Source organism: Lygodium microphyllum, chromosome 25 (assembly GCF_053477565.2).
Source record: "Lygodium microphyllum isolate KBCC chromosome 25, Lygodium_microphyllum_v1.1.10, whole genome shotgun sequence".
NCBI lineage: Eukaryota > Viridiplantae > Streptophyta > Polypodiopsida > Schizaeales > Lygodiaceae > Lygodium > Lygodium microphyllum.
Genome location: NC_141159.1, coordinates 32,757,032 through 32,779,034, shown reverse-complemented (window position 1 = coordinate 32,779,034; position 22,003 = coordinate 32,757,032).

Below are 22,003 nucleotides of genomic sequence, written 5' to 3'. Positions count from 1 at the left end.
GCGCCCTTCTAATCGCTTTTCTTTCCTCTTCTAGGGTCGCTACCACTTCCTCTACTGGCCTACCCTGAACTACCGTCCTGGCCTGCAAGTCATACTCGTTGACTAACTCCTGCACCATGACTGGGAATTCTCCCAAGTCCAATCGGTCCTCTCCTTGTCCGCCTTGGGATCCAGACATTCCTTCCACTTCCAGTTTCACTAGGTCGTCGATCAACTTGAGTAACTTTGGCAGCGTTCGATTCTCTATGTTGTTGTCCTCAGGATCTTCGTGTCCTCTTAGGGCCCTACAGATGGGGTTCCCTAGTAGCTAGCTATGCTTTAGGATCCTCTCCTAGTGGTGGCTTCCTTGATATTATTATGTTTCCTATTAAGCTCCTTGTTACTGGAAATCATCGTTAGTCTTATCCACAATTTATGCTTCGTGCTTTCTAGTGCTCAGTGTGGAAGCAGGCTTTTCCTTTCCTTGTAGTGCATCCTAGGTGATGAAATCAGAAGGTGAGGTGAGGATGCACTAAATGCCTGGTGCAGACTCCACCCTACTGCCTACGTTTATAGCCTGATGTGGCTCTAGGCGTAGGTCCTGGCCAATCTAAAGTCTTACAGAAAGACCTTGCTGCATTCCCTATTCTGCCTCAGGGTTAGTCAGTTGGTTGGCTGGTCGCCGAACATTGCGCCCAATTCCAAATTATGTCCGCCCTATGTCTAGCTATTCGGGGCGAATCTTCGGTCACCTTGCCTGGTCTCCAGCTTCCAAGATTAAACTGGGTTCCCTGGGGGATCAGAGGCGTGACAAAGGTACCCAGGACTGTGGCCTAGGTGAACCACCTTCTATTCAAGCTCTGGTGCTTTGGTCCGATTTTGGGAATCGGACGGGCGGGTCCAATCTTACTCAGGTCTGACTTTCCTTAGTCGGACGGGGATGATCCGACCACTGCAATGGGTCGAGTGGCTCAAGTCCGGGACTAGGACACGTGGCTTGACTTGATGGGCTGGTCCGATTATAAGAGTCGGATCGGACCAATGGTCCGATTTTCAATTGGTCCGATTATAAGAGTCGGATCGAATCAATGGTTCGATTCTCCTTCTGTTGGTTTGATTATAGGAGTCGGACTATTCGACTCTCGAAACCAGACGGTCCAATTCTGGGAATCGGATGCGGACTGGTTCGACGACGTGACCAACGGAGGAGAAGGAGTTAGATACTTAGATGTTATATACATCATTGAATACCTAAGCTGCAACTATGGAAAATGCTCAAGGCACTTACAATACCACTCGAATTGTGGAAGAAAAGCTAGACAACAAAAATTTTCCTTTATGGAAGTTCCGTATGAAGAATTTTTTGGTTGGTAGAGGTTATTGGGACTTATGTACAGGTGATGAGGCTGAACCTGAAATACATGAAAGGAATCCGACAAATGATCCAAAAATGGCTCATAAGCTATGGAATTAGAGAGCATGCAAGGTGTTACATTGGTTTTCCTTATGTATATCAGATGCTATGGTTATACAGATTACTAGATGCAGTTTCCCAAAGGATGCATGGGACATACTCATGAAGAACTATGAAAATGTAACACATGCAAGAAAGATTCAGCTAAAGCAATAGTTCAATAAAATGTCTAGGAATGGCAGAAGCATTCAGGCCTACACTATAGAGATCAAGAACATAGTGGATCAGCTTGCCACCATTGTATCTTTAGTGTCTGAGGATGATATGGTTGCAGTGACATTGAATGGACTTGGCAAAGAGTATAAAGCATTTGATACGTCTATTTCTGTGAGAGCTGAATCCCTTGATTGGGATGGGCTGATTGCTTTGTTACTGCATGAGAAAGTGAAGCTTGGGATGAATACATGTTCTAGTACATCTTAAAGAGCAGAGACAATGTTCTTTACTCTAGCTAGCGTAGTAGAGGCGGCAAAGGCCGTGGTTCTTTTCAAGGTCGAGGAGACACTCGAAATGCTTATGGACAACATTAGCAAAATGCATGGCATGGCACAAATACACAGGGCCAGCATGGATCTGGTGGCTTTAGAGGCAAGGGGAGATCACTCCATGGTAGAGGTAGTGGATCTGGTTCATGGTAGTCAAATGATCAGTCAAACAGAGATAAGGATTGTCATTACTACGGCAGATATGGATACATTGCAAAGGATTGTTACAAGAAGTAGGGAGATATGAAGGCAAAGGGCAAACAACATGGGCACTATGCATCTTCTAGCGGTACTCATGATGAGCAAGTTGACAGATTGTTTGCCATGTAGCATGTGTTTAAGAATGTATCTAGGCAGAATAGAGATGAGAGATGGTACATTGATTTAGGGGCTTCAAATCATATGACACCCCATGGAGAATGGTTTGATAAGATGGTTGCAGGTTCACATGGTTATGTGTGTACTGGGGATGACATCCAATATGACATTCAGCACACACGAATTGTTCTACTGTTGATGTGCCTGATGGCAAGAAAAAGAGCCTACATGATGTACTACATGTACCTACAATAACCAATAATCTTTTGTTAGTTGAACAGATGGCAGAACAGAATCTGCATGTGAGATTTAATAGAGATGGATGCTTTGTTGAAGGATATGGTAATAATTGCAAATTGATTGCTAGAGGCCAAAGAGATGGTAGAATGTTTACTCTTGATGCATCAATTTCAGAATTGAAAGCAATCATGTTTGTACATGATGATGGTGCTATACAGGATGTTGAGATATGGCATAAGCGGATTGGCCATGTGAATGTACAAAAGCTAATCTATGCAGTAGAAGGAGATTGTGCTTGGACTGCCTAAGTTCAAGTATCATGACTTTGGACATGTATATGATGCATGTCAGTTTGGAAAGCAAGCACGGTTTCCATTTATGAGATATGTACAGAATAGCTCACGACCCTTGTAGTTGGTATAGTCAGATGTATGGGGTCCATCTCATAATGCTTCATTTGGTGGTGCTCGTTACTATGTATCCTTCATTGATGATTTCAACAGCAAGTATACTTGGCTTTACATACTGAAATATAAGGATGATGTGTTTGATGCATTCAAGGACTTCAAGAAGCATGTTGAAAATGAGTTGAGCTGTAAAATTTCATGTCTTAGATTAGATGGAGGTGGAGAATATGTCTCTATCTAATTACTTTGATAGGTACCTTGCTAAACATGGGATCAGAAGACAGTTAACTTGTAACTATACACCGTAGCAAAATGGTGTAGCAGAAAGGAAAAATAGGGTACTTATGGAATCAGCAAGAGCTATGCTGAATGAGAAGAGTTTGTCAAATGGTTATTGGGCTGAAGCAGTAGTGATTACTGTCTATGTGCTGAATAGAGCTCCTATAGCAGGGATTCATGATGTAACTCCATATGAGAGGTAGTATGGTCATAAGCCTGACATTTCACACTTGAAGGTATTTGATAGCATTGCATATGTGCATGTTCCTGTTGAAAAGAGGAAGAAATTGGTTCCTAAAGCTGTCAAGAGTGTGTTCCTTGGTTATGCACAAGATCGGAAAGCTTACGAGTGTTATGTACCATCTACACATGAGACATTGATTAGTAGAGATATTATTTTTGATGAGCTAGCATTGTGGTATGGTAATCTAGTTACAGTGGCTACTGATGGATCAAATAGGACTAGTAATGCTAAAAATACACCTAGAGTGAGTACAATTATGAGTGGTCCGTGATGGGTTACCTACAGTAAGTCTTTGGTCAGGACACTTGCAGAGTCGTACTCCTACGTCCATTGACATAGATATGTTAGTAAGGGAGAGATTGGATAAGGGAAAATAAAATATGCTTGAGGATGTGACAGGTCCACTTATAGCAGGTTATGAGTCATCTAACAGTGACAGTTTGGATAGTGAGTCGGGCCTTCTGTCTATTATGATGCCTGGAGCAAGGCAGAGTCATTATGTACCACCTCATGAGAGGCAAGCTTAGAGTGAGCCACAGTTACGGAGATTTGAGAGAGTCAGAAAACTAGTTTACATACATTGGTTATTCATCCCGCCATTATGTATATATGGCTAGTGTGATACGTTACAAAGAACCTACAAAGTTTGATGATGCAGTTATAGATGATAACTGGTGTGCTATCATGGATGAGGAGTATGTAGCCTTGGCTGAAAATGAGACATGGGAATTGGTTGAGTTGCCTGAAGGCAAAGTCCCCATTGGCTACAAACGGGTGTACAAGGTTAAATGCAAGTCATATGGTTCGTTAGAATGCTATAAGACCAGGCTGGTTGCAAAAGGGTATGCGCAACAATATGGCCTTGACTATGAGGAGACTTTCAGTCCGGTTGGCTAAAATGGAAACAGTCAGAATTGTCGTTGCTTTGGCCGCATGCAAAGGCTAGAAATTATGGCAAATGGATGTCAAGAATACTTTCTTGAACGGTGATTTGGTTGAAGAAGTATATATGGAGTAGCCTAAAGGCTATGTTCACTCGGAATTTCCTACACATGTATGTAAGCTGAAAAAGGCTTTATATGGACTAAAACATGTATCTAGAGCATGGAGTGCTCAAATCAACAATTATTTACAACAACATGGATTTAGATTGGGTGACACAAATCACATTGTTCACGAAGAGGACAGATCATGGATATGTGTATAAAAAAAATGAAAAAAAAGATATATTGATCATGAAAGAAAATGACTTCAGTCCTTGTCATGCCGACGTATTCTTCGAGAAAAGGTGGAAAAACCCTTGGGAGTAGGAACGAAGTGAAAAGAAAAAAGAGAAAAAGAGAAAAAACAAACAAACTGCTATGGGAGAAAAGGAAGCAATTCCCTGTCATAGTAGGCCTCGTTCTGAGAAAAGGTGGTAAACACCCTTGGGCGAGAAGCTGGCTATGGAAAAGGTGGTAACACCCCATAGTCCAAGATAACCGAATCATCAGCAGTCACCTTTCCAGAAGAAATTCCCAAGCCACCTCCATTGTTGTGCTGTCTCTGTACTCTTCGCAGAACATGTGATTTCCGCACACAGACGATATGATCTCTAGAAAATCTACAGTACTAGATATATGGGCTACCTCCCTAGGTACGCCTCATCTTCAACACCTTGATGATAATAATAGAAGAAGCAATCTTTATCGACAACCCCTTGAATGATGCGAGCTTTCATCCTAACCGGATGGGGATGTGAGTATGGTCTACCCTTTGTATCTATTAGTGAGCGTGAGACAGAGGGTGGGGTGAGTGACCAGTCCTTTCCCTTCAATTCAAATGAGAGGTGAGCTATGTGGAATGGAGTGTTGTACACACGGGTTGGGCCTCTCAATGCACAAGGCACGATCTGTTCCTATGCACTGCATTATAAGGCTCCTTGGCCTTTCTTCTCGCACTGTATGCCAGAATGCACTATTGCACCATCCAATGCACACAAGGCATACCAAAATTTTGTACAAGCGCCAGTGAGGATTACATCAATGGGTGTAAGGAACGGGTTGCCCTCCTGTATTCTCAACCAGAGTGTGCAACAGAGAGGGGTCAGAGTGTGACTGGTGTGTCCTCAAAACAATCATTGCGAGGTGAGGATTGAGGGACATTATGACATTGGAGTAAGGTATGTTTTCTTTTCCCTTTGCACCACAAGATTGGTCTCTACTATCACCACAGGACACATCATCCTCTTTTGTATACTGCATAACAAGGCTTCTTGGCCTTCCTGCTTGCACTTATGCCAGACGAGGTTGGATGCATGAATGCACCATCAACTGTGCACCTTGGCATACTCCTTTTATCCCATTTCCCTTGTCGATTTCTAAATTGGGTGTGCGATGTGGGTTTCCTTTATTATTCACTCGAGCAATGTGAGTTATGGGGTGAGTGACTGTTCCTCCCTTTCCATTTGAGTGACTGTGCGTTGAGAACCTTCTTCGTTATCATCGGATTTCCTATGTCTTGATCAGCAAAGCTACCTCCCTGGGTGCTGCTCCGTGGTCCTTGCCACATTGGATGTATGCTGTGAAGACATCTGGGTACCTCCTACAACTGACTATGACACAAGACACGACGTCAACTGTCAACCGCAACTCTCGTCAAAATGGGCCAAGTTTTTCTAACCCTACACATTTTGTTTGCACATTGACCTCCTTGACCTTGATGAGTCCCTCGATTGGTTCGCTTGCTTGCCCTTGTCGGTTGGCTCCTAGCAAGATCACCACCCTATCTCCCTTTTTGAACTTCGTGAATCGTTTTGGCAGGTCTTGCAGGTTTCATTGTTCTTTTGTCCGCATTACTTTGCTCAGTGTTCGTCGTTCCTCCCTTAATCGTTAGTGTCGTAGGTGGATGGGTAGGTCCCCCTTAGTGCGTCTAGCCATGGGAGGCTGAGGTATTTCAGGGTCACTATCAAAGCTAACTTCCGATTCGGAACCGAACTCTCTGTCTTCGCTAGAAGAGGGGGTCTCTCCTAGTGGTTGTAGCTCAGAAGGTGAGTCTGTTCACAGCAGTAGTGCGTCACTCGGCTGGGCTAGGCCTACTTGTCCGTTGTCAATTGTGCCCATGTGCTCCAACCAAGTTCGACCGCAATCCTTGCGTATGACTCCTTTCTCTACTCTAAGTGCACTCTGCTTGCGTGGTCTGGGGTCTACTCATATTTGTTCGATTATACACCCCCTAGTGTCATACTCTAGAGTATCAATTTCCCTTTCGCTCGTCGCTGAAGGAGCAGCAGTCCTCATATTCATCATCAAAGTTTCTTTGTCTAGTTGCTCATCATTTTCCAGGTTTTGACATATGTCTTCTTGCTAGTCAAGGATTAGAGCCCAATTGTATCTCAAGTTTAAATCATGTATCTTGGACCATCACCATTCAGGCTCGTTCAAGAGGTCTTGGAGTGGCTTAAGATTCATTGCTGGATTGCCAGCCGACTTGTTGGTCAAGTATCCTACAATCTCCAGGAGCTCTTGTCTATTGTTTGGGACTCGGAATGGATCATGATTGGGTCTTCCACGTAGGCTCCCAGCCATCATGTAGACTGGCACTGAAGGTGTGTCCTTGAGCTTACCAGTTGCCTTGATGGCGTGTTCGTACTTCTTAGTGTTTGAGAATGGCAAATCGATGGTTACCCCTACCTAGTAAGGTTTTAAGTATGGGAACACGTCCCTGCGCGTCTGCCAAGCATACATCTTGTATTTGTGATTCACGACATCTACATCTATCCCACATCTTCCTTTTACCTTAATGGATCCCTTGCCCATCCACTAGCCCTCGTCTACCTTTCTTAGAGGCGGTTCACATGGTTATTTCTTTTTAAATGGTGCTTTGGTCGTTTTTCGTGTGAACATCCCCTACATTCACCCAAATCCAAATTCCAACCTTACAGCCATGTTTCTCCCTTCAAAATGTTCATTTTTCTTTTTTTACCATCCCCTGTTCCACATAACGGATTGGAAGTTATTAATTTTTGATAAAATTTTCACTAGTTAGATCTTTTTCCATGTGAACGCTCCTTTATTATCTTGGAATGCTGATATGATGTGACAGTCCCATTCTACACCTACACATAACATTTTTCCTTTTTACGCCCTATCATTCCGATGTTCGGTTTGTCCGTTATTAATTTTTGCGGGTTTTTGTATATTTTTTGTTCGTATTTTTACCCTTTTCTCATATGAACCTGCCCTATTCTCCTCGGAATTCAATTTTAACTAGATAGCCTTGTTTGACCACCCTTCTTGCACATTTCTCCTTTTTTCTCCGCCTTGTTTTGACCTTTGAATTTTTTGTTATTAATTTTTATTGGTGTTTTTAAGCTCCATTTTATTGTTTTTTCCATGTGAATGCTTCCTAACCCCATCAGAATTGAGTTATCATATGAGCGCCCTAAAGATCATTTGTGTCTTGATATTTTTTCTTTTGACTACCCTCCATTTCGGTGCACGGATCATTCAATATTAATTTTCGAATCTCTTTTCAAGTATAATTTTGGGGTTTTTTCCATGTGAATAGGGCTTATCTTGATCTGCACTATGTTCTGATGTGATAGGTTTGTCGGGCACATTATTTTGCACCTTTTTTCTTCTTTCTGCCCTGCGTTTTGGCAAGTGGATTTTTTGATCTTAATCCTCGTATGTATTTTTTGGCTTGTTTTATCCATTTTTCCCATGTGAGCACCCTCATTTCACCTTGGAAACCATGTTTCACTTTTCCTTCATCTTCCCCTCGTCGCCTGGCACATTTTTTCTTTTTTTGGAATTTCGTTCCTATGCATGGTTTGCATGTTATTACTTTTTCTTTGTTTCATCGTATTCCCGCGCATCTCGCCTTGCGTGTGAACACGCATGTTTTTGCTTTTACGAGCCTTGTGATGTCCCCGTGGTGTTTGAGACTCCAGCGGGAGTCCTTCTAGCCCCGTTTGCTCCCGCCACTGCAAATTTTTTTATCCTTGTCCCCCGCCTGTGCACAGGACACATGGGGGACTACCTTGTTTTCTTTTTCAACATAACACATTTATTTATTTATTTTTAAAAAAATGTCATTTCTCTTTTATTCTTATTTTTTATTTTTTAAAAAACAAAACATTTTACCCCCCTTCCCAATGGTTTCCCCCCTCTCATTCCTCTCTTTTCTCTCTCCTCTTCTTTCCCTCCCTTTCTTTCTTCTTCTCTCTCCATGACCCCTCCCTCTCTCTCCCCTCTCTCCCTACTCTTGTGCCGCCATCTTCTCCCCTCCCCCCTCCTTCTCCTCCCACCATCTTCTCCCCTCCCCCCTCGTTCTCCTCCCACCATCTCCTCCCACCAGCTTCTCCCCTCCCCCCTCCTTTTCTTTCCTCCTCGTCCCACCATCTCCTTCCACCTCTTCTCTCCTCGTCCCACCATCTCCTTCCACTTCTTCTCTCCTCCTCCTTTCTTCTTCCCCCCTTTTCTCACTCCTCTCCCTCCTTCACCTTTTCTCTCCTCCTCTCACACTCCCTCCTCATTGCTGCCACCCGCTCCGCGACCGCCAACGTCGTCCTTGGCCACACTGCCCGCACCGCTTCCGCGCGCTATTGCCGCCACCGATTTGTGCCTGCTGCCTGCCTTGGAACGTCATGTGCTGCCGGTCCCTCGCTGCCATCGCTCTGTGGCATTTGGTCTCCTGCCTGCCTCTTATCCCTGCACCACCCCAACCATCCCCCCTACCCTACCGACTGCCCACTACCCACCCCGTCTTGCCCGCCCCCCTTCGTCCCCCCAACCCTCCTGCCCGCCCAACCCCCTTGCCCAACCCCCCCACCCAACTAGACCCAACCACCCCCTTCACCCCCAATCTAACTAAACCCCACCCCCCTACCCTCCCCATTAAGCCCCCTTCCCACCCCCACCCCCACCCCTAGCCCCCTTTTTCCCTTTTCTTTTGCCCCCCTCTACCTGCACCTCCATTCCCCTCTTCCCACGTGTTCATGAGACCGTTCGTGGGCGTACACGTGGCTTTGTCTGGGCATTTGTATTGTTTTTCGTGCGTGTTCATGTGCGTGGATGCGTTTGTGGGGTCATCGCAATTGTTCCCACGGCGTTGTGCATGGTTTTCCGTGTGTGGTCGGTGTGGCTGTAGTCTTTGCGAGTATTTACCCGCGAGAACACACGTCAGACTCATTCGTCAGTGTGCACCATTGCTGTTCACATGCAGCCTGAGTACCTCCTTTTATTTTTCAAAAACTCGAGGAAACACCTAAAAATACCTTAAAACACTTAAAAATATGTAAAATAATAATAAAAAATCATACAAATCCAATAAAACATCCAAAAAATAGCAAAAATTTTATTCGATAATTGAAAAGTTTTTTGAATTATTTTCCTGGTCATAATTGCAGAAACCGTTTTACAAAAAATTCAAAATATTCAAAATACTTCTAAAATTTATTAAAAATCAATAAAAAGTAGAAATAATTTCAAAAAAATCCTACAAACTCATTTGCATATTTTTGGCATGTTTCATGCATTGAAAAATCTACAGACATGGACAAAATATTATTTGAATATCAATATGCTAAATTTTTTATTTAAATTCATAGAAATTTCATTTTACATTCCAAAACTAAGTTGAAAACTGCTTAAAAATACAAACACATTGTTGACACTTGATGGTTCAATTCTCACTCAGCATTGATTGCAAAAAGCTCGTTATTAAAATTCTTTTTAAAAAATAATAAAAGTTAAAAAAAATCACAACACACAAACACTAATCACAAGTAACCAAACTAAATAGGACCACAATAACCTTGCCTTGATATTTCTTTAAAAAAAATAAGGTGTTCCTTTCTTTTTTCCAATTAGTAGCTTTTTTTTTTGGACTCATTGCATCTTGGGACTAATCTGTGCGCCCTTAGTTTCTTGCATACACACCCCTGCCAGGTATATATTTTTTATATTTCTTGCTTTATTTATTTTTGGTCACCCCATAACCATAGTTAATTGTTAAAATGAACTTTAATCATCTACTTTTCCATACGCACTCGCACCAAACATACATTTTTCTAATAAAATAAAATAAACCAGTCGTTCGCTTAGCACGCGCCTCGTGCGCTACAGACACATCTAAGTTTATTTAAAAATGAATCCGCCGTCACAAGTGCACGCACTACACAAAAAGTGCTAAACACGCACTTAATTTTTAATCATCAATACATTTGTATTAGAGACCTTAGTCAGGGTATCGGAGTCCGAGTTTCATTTAAAGCACTGCTTCACCCTAATAATTTGTAATGAACATTTTCAGAGGGTATCGGAGTCCCGGTTTCGTAAAGCACCGCTTCGCCCTAATAATTTGTGATTAACATTTTCAAAAGGAACCATCGTTTTTTTTTAAATTTTAACACTTAATAAAATTTCACCCATTTTTAAATAATTTCTTAAAACAAATCATTCATTAAAACTAATTCCCCTTACTATACTTATTTCCGTTTTCAATAAAAGCACTTCATGAGATGAGCACGTGCTATCTTTCGAGTTGTAATTGCTTACCGAAGTTCTGGTTATGTTATGAGTGGGTTGTTGTTGTATTATGGTTTGGTTGCTATGACAACACAATTACGTATACGGTCTATAGTTTTCTTTTTTGCATGATACGGGGATTCAGGGTGTTTATTTATTTTGCATCGCATGAAGCTTTCGGTCGCATATGTGTAGAGGTCATGCCGAAATTTTTTTGTAGGATGTGGATTGTTTGGGGTGGTTAGTTGGTTAGTCATGTCTGTGTATGTCTATTCTGGTCGATCTCTTGTTTATGGTTATTCTATTGTTTTGCAGGCATTCACTGTGACTATCTGTGTGTGTCGTGTGTGTGTAATCTATCTAAATGGTGCCTCAAGCTCCTCCTCCAGTTCAGTATGTCCCCTTGGTATCTCATGATTATTCTTTATTGCTGGAGTTCGAACTTATTGGCAAAGCAAGATCAACCAAGTTCATTGCACTCTCCTTATCACTCATTCTAGAGAATATGGATACTTGTGATCAGTTTCTAGCCTTTTATAGTAAGAGGTCTGGTTTTGTCAGAGGAACAGTTGTCCAATTGACGCCTAAAATTTTGGGCAAGGCTCTATCTTTACCCTATCGGGGAGACTCTTTCCCTACTGCTAGACAACTGTTTTCGAATGAGGATATCCTTAAATTGTTGTAGAAGCAGACATAGGATGTGTTGGATCCCAATAAGGTTCTTACCACTTCTGGCATTAGTGTCTCCATGATCTCCAATCTTATATGGAAGTAGCTATGCCAGTTCCTTCAAAACATGTTTATGCCTGTCAAGACACCCTCCAACTACCTTTTAAAGGAGTTGTTTATAGCTTCTAGAATGGTGTTGAAAAGCATAACGATTGATTGGAGTTTCTACCTTCTGTAAAAAATGGATCAACACTTTGTCAGAGCCACAAGGGATAATGTAACTAATGTTACATTTGGTTCCTATCTTTCTGTCTTTTTGGCATATGCTGCCCCTTCAAAGGAAGTTCCTACCTTGATAGTTGATCCACCAGAAGCTCCTCCCCCTACTGAACATCTGATGTCATCATTGAGGATCTTGATCATATCCCTTCCGTGGTAGTTCAGCAAAAACGCTTAAAACGAGTGGCTGAATCAACCCCAGCTCCTCCTCCAGTCTTCGTTCCTGATCAATCTAGCAGTCACCTACCATCTTTCCTCACAATGCTGAATCTTTTTAGAGCACATCATGAGGGTACTCTGGAGATTTTCATCCCTTCAGTACAACACTTGGTAGCTAGAGATGCAATTTCCTTTCTATGTTAAGATGTTTAGCGTTCTATTGAGCTCTTAGTGATTGCATGTATCCAGCAGCTCTATTCCTCTTGCTATGATGAAGTCCAACAAACCAAAGAAGAGCTGACAAAAGTAACTATAGAGCTAGCTTCTGCTCATGAATGTTTTTTTGATCTTTGTACCCAAATGAAGCACCAGACTAAGATCATTGAGGCTCAAAAAATGGACATTTCTAGTTTGCACACTCAGTTGGTTGACACTAAAACCCAAGTGGCTAATGTGATGAGGAACGAGATAGATTTAGGCTCTGCTAGCCGCCTAGGCAGAGGAGCTTAAGATAGCAAATACCACCTTAGAACACAGTAGAATCCAAATTCAGCAACTTAACGAGCAATTGGTCTAGTCACGTCCTTCTACACCGAGTCCCGAGCAACCATTTTCTTCTTTGACCCCTGTGGACTTACCAGTTCTCCACGACAGGCCACGTTATGTCCGTTGTTTCAAGCTAAAGTGGAAAGACTGCAGTCTAAGATAGACTTATTATGGTCTTCATTTAAGCAATTTTAGGAGTATATTCCTCTCAACCATTCCTTTTTTGTCCACTATCAGTTGTTGCAAAAGTTGGCCTTCTATATTAAGCTCTCAACGATGGATCTAACTCTTCTAGAGGACCGTTGGAGTGGAGATTGGTCTTCTAATTTTCTGACAGAAGTAGTCCATATGGTCTTTGAAGATTCTGTGACTTCGGATACCATGCTGCTATCTTATATGTATTGACGAGGTGATCTGTTAATTCCCAATGATGAAGATCTGGCTTGGTATGTAGGGGATGTGGTCTTACAAGCTACCTTATATATCAAACATTTGGAGTTGAGAATAGATAAAATGTTCCAGTGCTATTCTTATAAAGTGGTTGCTTGCCCTGACACTTTGTGGCATACAATGATTGATTCTGTAGTCTTGAAGCAATGACAGAATAAAACCTCTACTCATGTGTAGAACACTAACCAACTGAGAGTAGATCTTTTAGCTTTTCTTTTCAAGAACCATCCATTTGATTCATCCTTCTTTGATGCTTACTATCAATGATCTGCTTTAGGTTCCTCCGTTCCTAGCTTATTTTATTATCAACAAACGGCCCATCGATATGATGATTATTTTTCCCTTTATTAATCCAACTCAGCAGCCATCTTACCTCTCCTTTTCCAACCTTAGGGTGCTCCTCAAATTTTAATTTTTACATATTTTTATTTCATTGAAGATAGAGTAATTTCCCCTTCTCTGCCTTGTCCTTCCCCATCTATCCATATTCCTTCTACTTTTCTTGCTTATCAATTAATACCTTTCTTAATTGATTCGCCTAAATTCTCAGCTAATCCTTTTTAAGCTTATTCCTCATTTTATGATTTTTCCTACCAATCTCTTCATCCTTTTTCACCCATTTCTCTCCCATCTTCTATCACTTCTATTTCTCAACCCTCTCAGTTGGTTAATTGGTATGAAGGATTTAGTCAGCAAATTCCAAGAAGATGAGGATGGAGCTCAACTGATTCTCTTACGAGACCATAGATTAATTGGCCATTAATTCTAGGGGACTGGACAACTGCTAGTCATGCATACCAAAATTATCTCCATTTTTCCCAACAATATTCACAATCTCTAGATCCTTCAGTGAGATTGACATCCCACTTTGCTTGGTACCTAGCATATATGTATAGGCATTCCCATAATGATCAAAAGGCCATTCCAAAGCTATGTATGAATGTCAATGTGAACATTGATTACCAACAACTGGATGTCCTATATTTTCATGCCCTTTGTCTACCTAGCAGATATTTTTTTTTGCTAGAAAGGATGTGCTGCCTTCAATTCTTTCAGAATCCTCCAAAATCTTTTGTAGATGAATTCTTATCCATGGATAATTTTCGTTCATCAAGATTTCAAGAGGGATCATCTTGATTGATGCCCCTGGATGTATATTCTATGCTTCTTAATGATATATCTCTCTTTTGGAGGTGCCATTCAGATGGTTGTTTTGTATTTATATTGTGTTAATTTTTATATGATGAGTTCATGGTGGTCGAATATTGGATTTGTTGGAGAGCTCACTTTTCAACTATTGAAGTGATGGTGATGGTGGATGGAAAGCCTACGATGCAAAGCTAAAAAACCTCTTATATCCTTTACAAATTTGTCATGACTTTCTATTGTTTATAAGATGCGTTACTAGATAACGATGTTTTCCTTTAGTTGTATTCTTTCTTAGATACATGTGATAAGTTGGGGTCATGTTTGGGTAGATTATTGAAGATACTAAAGATGATCGAGTTGAGATTTTTAATGAACTTGTATTACCTCTTTCTTAGGTTGTAAGGACATTTCCTTATTAAGTGTGGGAATATGTTGGATGTTGAAATGACTAGATTTTTTGGTTGATTTTTGTTATTTTTGAGGCCTGAATGGTTGATTTTTTATGGATTTTGAGTGATGATTAGTTGTTTTGAAAGTGTTTTGGATGATATTGATTATGTTTTGGAAGCTCATGATGATTATCAATAGAAATATGAGGTTTTTGTGATGTTTTGATAGGTTCTGTGAGGTTCTAATGCCTTCTGTTTAGCTTCTGTTTGTTCTAATTTTCTTCTATATGAAGCATGGATTGATGATTGATAAAGGTTGAGGTCTTTTGAAAGCTTATTGAATAGTTTTTGATAGCTTGAAATAGTTTTAGTATGAGTTAGAGGTTTTGATGTTTTCTATTGACCTTTTGTAACCCTCTAATGAGCTTCTATAGAGCCTCTATTCTTGCTCTGCTCCTATTCCTATTATGTTTTGTTCTGTTCTGTATGCTTCTGTAAGTGTTCTGTGGAATGTATGTGTGATTTTGAAAAAGTTTTCTAGCCTTGGAAAGAGGTGAATGTAAGTTCAAAAGAGCTCAAGAAAGTGGAAGAAGTAACTGCTGAAGACTCAAGAGAAGACTGGAGTGAAGTGATAGTGATGAGCTATGAAGAGTCACTGTAGTGGCTTTGGTGACCTTTCATATCAGACACACCTCTTGGAAGAGGCATCCACAATCTAAGAAGGATTATTATGAGTGATTATTGAGTATTGTAGTGAGGAGATGATGTATTATTGATTGAGAGAGAAATAGAGAGTCAGAGATAGCCAATTCTATCAAAACAATATATCTTTAGATGAGAGATTGAGATAGAAAACTATGAAGACAACGAAGATGAATTATATGTGATTATTTCCATTCAAAGTGGTGTATTATTTTGCGTTCTTGTTAGTTTTGATGGATTCTATGAAGATGTTGAAGATTATGGTTGATTCTATCAAATCCGTGGGAGATATCTACTATGATGTTACATGAAGATTTGTTATTTTTCTTGTTGTGGTTCTCTAAAGAATGAAACAAAAGCTTGTTGATGTTACAAGATAGATTTTCTTGTAGTAGAAACCCTTTTTCCTTGGTGCTTCTCTTGGGGCTCCAAGAATAAGCAAGAAAACACGTGGGGATGGAGAGAAACAAAGAGATGGTTTGTCGTGAAGAGGAGACGAACAATCCATCATCCTCTTAGTTTGTTCTTATTCTTTCTTTCTTTTTTTGTTTGTTTTTCTTGAGAATGAGGTGCATTGGGGGAGAAAGAGAGGAAACGAGAGAGGGAAAAGAAGAAAGAAAAAGGAAGAGAGAACAAGAGAGAGAGAATAAACATGAAAGATAACAAAGAATGAGAGAAAGAGAGAGAGAGAGAGATAGGAGGAGTGAGAAAACACGAGGGGGTGGAGAGAAACAAAGAGAGGGTTTGTCACGAAGAGAGAGAATAAACATGAAAGATAACCAAGAAACGGGGAAAGAGAGAGAAAGAGAGGGAGGGAGAGAGGAGAATGAGACGAGGGGGTGGAGAGAAACAAAGAAAGGGTTTGTCGTGAAGAGAGAGAATAAACATGAAAGATAACTAAGAAATGGGGAAAGAGAGAGTGAGGGACGGAGAGAGGAGAATGAGTGAGAAAACACGATGGGGTGGAGAGAAACAAAGAGAGGGGCAACAAAGAAAGAGAGAGAGAGAAAGAATGAGAAGGGAGAAAGAATATAAAACGAAGATCGCAAAGAAATGGCAAAGAAAGGGTGAGAAACAAAGAAAGGGAAGAAAACCAAGACTTTAGTTGACGTTAATTTTGTTGAATTATAAGAGAAGAAATCCATTCTCAAACAAATTAAGAAAGAAAAAGAGAATGAAAAAAATATATTTATCGTAACGTAGACAAAATGAAAAATGATGATGGTTGTGATGTTCAATATCACGAAGCGTATCTTAATCAGTGTGTCTCATGTCCTTAATGCTCCCAATGCAAGCTAGCAATTAGGCAAAAGCGTCGCTTATCTATAGAACATATACGATGTTTCAGCGAGTTTCAATCAGAGATAATTGATTAGGCGATCTCAGACTTTGAGCAAACGGTAAGAAAAATGTGTATCAATCATGCCTTATATTCACAAACTAACTGAATATCATATACAAAAACATTAGACGTGGTTGTAAAATTTATACAAGGAGGTGATGTCTCATCCCAAGGAGGAATGCACTTATTGTGGCCAGTTAGAAGAGTTCGTAGGTGTGCGATGGATGGAGTGCATGAGCCAATCCACCACTTGGAAGGCACTATCCAGTCTATACTATCAATATCAAAGGAGATAAGCAACCTTTCAAACTTTCCTACAATCTTGGAGCCTGAGATGGAGGCAATGATCGATGCATTGATGCCCATAGATGTCGAGACATTTGATCCGCTTAGAGAGAAAGCATCCATACCATTATATTATCGGTGCTGAGTATCTCACCTGAAGATGTTGCTTGTACTCCTAAGTGTGCAAGTAAAATATGCGTGGAGCGATGTGAGTGTAATCGAGTTATTTAGGTGCCTTCTATGTATGCTTCATTGATTTCTTTTTGGCACCATTATAAAAAACAATTGTATTTTTTCAAGGTGTTTTATAATTTCTTTTTAGGTTGCTAAAGTACTATATATTACCACTTGTAAATACCATGCTTGAGTCTTGTGATGACGCGTGACATATTTTACGAAAGCTTGGCATGGACTACATCCATGCATGTGTCAATGATTACGTGCTGTTTTGAGAAGAGTATGAGACTATGGAGACATGTCCACAGTGTGGTGCTCACATGTTTTAATAGGACTTGCAAGGGTAAATCATCCCTCAGAAAGTTCTTAGACACTTTTCACTTATACTCCATATATGTCACATGTTTCATACATCAGGCGTGGCGAGCTTGACAACATGACATGTGTAGAATAGATCCATAGATGGATTCTAACAAATATCAGTGGATCCATGCGCATGGAGCCACATTGACTCTACCTTTCCAAGCTTTGCACAAGAGCCAATGAATCTTCAGCTTGGTCTTGCTATGGATGGCGTGAATCCATTCGGTCTCCGCTCAACTTCTTACAGTGTGTAGCCTCTAGTCCTTGTTAACTACAACATCTCACCATGGCTTTCTATAAAGAAATGACACCTAATCCTTAGCTTGCTTGTTCTTGGCCGCTACAAAAGTTAAGAATATGGACATCTATCTCTGTCCATTAGTCGATGAGCTTAAGATTTTGTGGGAGGAGGGGGTCTCCGTGGAAGATATGAGCAAACGTGATGGTTGACGCCGCTCGTTGGTAATACCTATCATAGCTCGTTCAAGTTTGTGTTCACTAAATAGAGGTGTTGGAACAGGTCTGGTTACCTCAGGTTATCATGCATGTCCATTGTGTGGGTCACAGTTAGACTCCCAAAGGTCACGAACCATGAAGAAGATGGTATATCAAGGACACGTCTCTTTCTTGTTGAAGGGTCATGAACTGAGGGAAGGTTTTCTTAGACAACCTCCAACACAAATGAACACCCGAAGCTAGTACGAGTTAAAAATGGTCCACACAGAGTTGCATCCAAATAGAATGCGACGGTTCTTGGTTTTCTACAAGTTTTCGTATTGGATCCACTTACAGATCAATCCCATGCATATTTTCAAGAATGTGGGCAGCTTACTATGGGACCACATCACCTATAGGGGTACAAATGGATTTGAAGGAGATAGGCAAGATGGAGGAGCTTTGGCCACAATTGAGCGTTGATGGTTTATCGCAACTACCTTGTGCTTCTTAGGTTTTTTCCACTAAAGAAGAGCGCATTGTGAAGCAAATTATTAGGTCTATTCGATGGGTATGATGCATTCTCTCAGATCCGCTTTTTCTAAAGACGGCCAACTATCAGGGCTAAAATCCCATGATTGACATAAGATATGTCAAGTTTGTACTACGAATGGATTGTAAGTGGCCTGTGTATTTTGCTATTTGGAGTCTAGTTAGTGTTCGTAATGCTTCTTTATTTGTGGCCGTTTATACTACCAATCGATATCGCATGATACCTTACTCCAGAAATATGCGGGGCGATTCATGAGCTGTCAAATTTAGTGCAATGGATCTCACAAAAGGAGATTAAGATACCCTCTATTGAATTTGCAAGGCGCGGAGCAGTGGAGACTATATGTCTCTTTGAGAAGTACATGTCCACCAACATGCTCACAATATAAACCCAGCTCCTGGTGCATCTTGTAGATGAAGTGTAGATTGCGGGACCTGTCCATACATGATCGGATGTTTTTCTTGGAGCGCTTCATGAAAACCCTAAAAGGCTTTGTGCGAAAACGAACTCATCGGCCAGAAGGTAGCATGGATGAAGGTTGGTTGGTGTTTGAGGTATTAGTGCATATTTCATAGTAGCTACCAACAATGGATTCAGACAACAATATGCTATGATCGCTAAAGGAAAATGATAGACTGACCGGAGATGTGGTGGTTGGAAGTGGGGTAGAAAAAGAGATGGATGCTGCAATGGAGGAGAAAGTGAATCGTTTTTATATGCTACACCATGCATCCATGGAGACGTGGCTCACTAAGTACAAGCAAGCCAAGAAAGATTGGAAATAAGTGCGATCAAAATTTCAATGCAGTACGCACCATCGATTGATTAAATATCCTGAGGGCATGGAGGAGATGCCGCGGTTTATATCTATGCAATGGTTACATGGAGCTTTGATTGCAACCTCTTGCGGAGGGGTGGAGGTCTCTACTGAGGAGTGAAAATTCTCGAGGGAATGTAGTCCAAAGGTGACCACATATTTTATAAGTTGTCGTATCTAGATTTTATATGTGATAACTAGTCTAACCATTTCAATATACAGTAAAAAATATATAGTGTGGCGTGGTCACATGGGCGATATTTTTGTATTGAGCACATCGACAAAATGCGCTTCACAAGGGATTGTGGTGTCATGGCAAAGTTCGAGCAAGAGAGCCGATAGGGAGCCACGAATCCAAACACCATTATAGATTAGATGGAATATTTTGAAAACTTACAAAGTATTACCACGATGGATTATCGTAGCTTTTCCATGATCATATTGGATGTGTAGTGGTTGAAAGTAGTACTAGAAGGAGTCATTCGATGAGGTCCATTTGGATTTCTCGAAATAGATTCCAAAAAATAGATGGACAGATCTGCATGACACATTTATCTTGCCGATCTATTGTGAAGAGGTGCATAAACTATTTTTTTAAATTTTATTATGACATAGTATATTTCACCAATGTTGAATCTCTATTGTATGTGATTTTGAACATGTAATTTTCTATCCAAACTCCCAATAACCTCGATGGTGGTATGTTGTGCCTTTAGCTACTCGAAGTGCAAGAGTGTATGATGAAAGCAATGTTTCCAGCGTAGATGAGGGCAATATGTAGATGGAGGGGTCGATATTGCAAGGGGTGGAAGTTGAAGATGGCTTGGAGCATCTAGAGGAGTCACAATTGGGTAACGATGACAAAAAGACAATAGGCCAAGAATTCTTTGAGAATGAGGTGGACTCATCCTTTTGTGGTAACTTGTCTATCAACCTTTCAGTGTATGCAGAGTTACGCTAGGAGATTGACATGGGACCATAGGCTACGTCATACTTCGAGCATCTGCCTATACAATTCGTTGATGAATTGCTTATAAGGATACTTTAAATATATATTTTAAGTAACATTATATTTTTTAGAGTTATATTATTGTGCTTTGCTTGAATCTTTATATTGATTATGCTAACACCACTTTTTGTTAATACAGATGACCTCTGATGATATTTTGGAGAGCACGATGAGTCAAGGGATGAGTGATGAGGAGTTGCAAGATATATTCACATGTATGTCTCCAGATCAGATGGGTCGATTTAGAAACACTATAAGATATAGGCCTTATACCGACATTAAAAGCGATGAAAATGTAAATAAAGAAATTTACCCCATCATCGCAAAAAGCGTCGTTATTGGCAACGCCATAGAACAATCGGTATTAGCATCGTTATCAGTGTCGCTATTTACGTCGGTATCAACGTCGCAAATGATGCTTTGCGACTCTAATAACGACAGGTGCAGGAAAATTTGCAACACTAATAGTGACGGTAACATGATTTTTTTTTGTGGCAGGACAATTAGCACTATGTGCTTTATTTAGGTTATACAAAATAGTTTCTGCACTGTGTACAATGCTCATGTAAATAAAGACAAAGAAAGTACACTTAAATCATAACACTGATACATGAAATAAATACATGATTGCATAATGAAAGCGACTGGTACAATCATGGCAAGATATCACTACTACATAGAAAATGTCTATACAGATCATGTGACAAAAAAAGAAGAGTGTGTGAGCTCCAGAGATCCAAGGGCGAGCTATAGATCATTGCCATTCGAAAGATCGTCCCGCTGCAAAGGAGCATCGAACGGACTCTGCAAAAAAAGAAATAACTACACATCAATCCACCATACAATAATGCATTTTAATTAAACATGGTAACTACGGATAAGAAAGATGAGTGACTTATAGGGCCATCATGTCCATACAATCGGTCGATCAATACAGTGAGATCGTGCCTCTCTGCATATCGAGTCTCAAGGCTGGTCGGATCACGATTTGTAATGGAGTGGTGCAAAGGAAACAAAATACTAAATGTTAGAAACACGATTGTCAGTACAAAGGATATTGCAAAAAAATAAGCGAGCAAAACAAAAGAAAAACTTACAAAGTCCTCCAGATATGTCATGTGGCCGCCACTCCCAAGATGATGGACCAATCTAGCCTCTAGTCATGTAATTTCCGCCTCGCGTTGCTGTCTCCAACGTCCTGAAGAATCTGTAGCCTCCTCCCTCGGTTGGCGCCAATCGTCTGCGTCTAGCCACTTGGGCTTTGTAGCCCCACTCTTGAGTGCATTGCATGCATCTGATCATCTGTGTGACATATATACATCCATGCACTCCATCATCCATCCCGTAGAAAACCTATCTGCTGCGGCTGGTACTGGAAACTTCTCATGCAAGGATGCTACTATGTAGTCCTTGTTCCCCTCCGCTATGTTTTTCCAATGATCCAAGACATTGTGTCAAAAAAATTGTTGGCACGTCTTTCTCATGTGAGCCATCACCCTCCTCCCCTCATCATTCATGATGATGGCTCCTGATCTATCATCTACAAGGTAGGTATATCCCTTTGGGGTATGCCTAAGATGGGTCCTCTCCCACATGCGATCACGCTCCTGGGCATATGCAGGAGACCCTTGTATATCTGGTATACCAACCGGGGTAGTATCTATCAGAGTAGCACCCATAGGGGTGCCATCTGCGGATGACTGAGTAAAAGCCGGAGTGACTGGAGTAGACGTTCCCACAGG